Raw genomic sequence first — 1,644 nt, 5'->3', positions numbered from 1 at the left:
AACACACCCCTTTCAACTAATTGCCCAATTGCACAGCCTTAAGAGCGTGCATATCATGAATGCTGGGTCTTGTTTGCTTTCTGAGAATCTACTGCACCTACTGGTAACTTGTTTGCCATGTAGCAATAAAAAATACACTAAAAACCTGGATTATTCTGGTTAGTAAAATTGTACTGCTATTATTTTGAACAATACTGTGTATATATACAATTCCCCACTCGCCCCCCACCTGATATAATCCTTCTTCGTTCACGCTTGATTACAAAATTCCAATGTGTTTGGAAAAAAAGGCATTAAGCTGCTGTATAGCAGAGCAAGTTCTCTGAAAGTCCAACGTGTTTGGGAAAAAAAGGCATTAAGCTCCTGTCTAGCAGAGCAAGTTCTTTGAAAGTCCAACGTGTTTGGAAAAAAGACATTAAGCTGCTGTCTAGCAGAGCAAGTTCTCTGTGTTTGGAAGAACAGCCGTGTTGTCATCGTATTCAAAAAGTCCTGCTCAACAAAGTCCTTTCGAAAAAATCTCTTCACTGTGAGCAGCAGTGAGCAACCTCGCAACAGTTCGGTTCTGATATAATCCTTTTGCCAGACTTGTTCAGAAAAGTCCATTGTATTTCAATAAAAGGATTAACTTGTAAAAAATAGTCAGCAGACTGAGTTCTCTGCTGTGAGCGCACCCACAGTGAGGGAACAGTGAGACGGCACTCTCTCTGGAATCTGCAAAATTACACAAATACCGTTCATCCCATCACAATAACAATGGTATAGATAGATTGTTGACAATTTTCTCTATGATTTTCATCTATTATATGTGTATAAAATTTAAGGATAGCATAATAGAAGCAGAAAAACAAGGAGTAGTTGGAAAAACAGACAGGCAAGCTAGAACGGGGGGGTCACGTGATGCAGAGTGTGCCTATTCAAGTCAATGGAGCCATTCAAACTGAATGGAGAAGTACACAAAATATAAATGGCGAGTATACAAAAACCATAGAAGATTCTTGCACCATCAGTAGATAAATTTGTCACGAGTTGAATACAGTTGAAATGGCGTTTCTAGCCTAAAATATGCCGGAAACAATGTTCAAAGAGGTCAAGGTTTTTCCAAGACTTTCCCATTCATTTGAATGGGAGAATTTGAATGTACTAGGTATAAGCAAATTTATATTGGATTACAGTGGGTACGGAAAGTATTCATACCCCCTTAAATTTTTCACTCTGTTATATTGCAGCCATATGCTAAAATCATTTAAGTTCATTTTTTTCCCTCATTAATGTACACACAGCACCCCATATTGACAGAAAAACACAGAATGTTTGACATTTTTTGCAGATTTATTAAAAAAGAAAAACTGAAATATCACGTCATAAGTATTCAGACCCTTTGCTCAATATTTAGTAGAAGCACCCTTTTGAGCTAATACAGCCATGAGTCTTTTTGGGAATGATGCAACAAGTTTTTCACACCTGCATTTGGGGATCCTCTGCCATTCCTCCTTGCAGATCCTCTCCAGTTCTGTCAGGTTGGATGGTAAACGTTGGTGGACAGCCATTTTCAGGTCTCTCCAGAGATGCTCAATGGGGTTTAAGTCAGGGCTCTGGCTGGGCCATTCAAGAACAGTCACAGAGTTGTTGTAAAGCCACTCCTTC

General features: G+C 39.1%; 1 protein-coding gene across 3 annotated transcripts in view; it reads right to left on the bottom strand.

Moving 5' to 3' along the window:
* The window catches only part of adcy2a (adenylate cyclase 2a), a 56,338-nt gene that overhangs the window by 10,302 nt on the left and 44,392 nt on the right, over window positions 1-1,644 (bottom strand). The gene's annotated exons all lie outside the window — the stretch shown is intronic.

This window comes from Monopterus albus, unplaced genomic scaffold (genome assembly GCF_001952655.1).
Source record: "Monopterus albus unplaced genomic scaffold, M_albus_1.0 scaffold31.1, whole genome shotgun sequence".
Taxonomy (NCBI): domain Eukaryota; kingdom Metazoa; phylum Chordata; class Actinopteri; order Synbranchiformes; family Synbranchidae; genus Monopterus; species Monopterus albus.
This window is presented reverse-complemented; position numbering and strand designations above follow the sequence as displayed.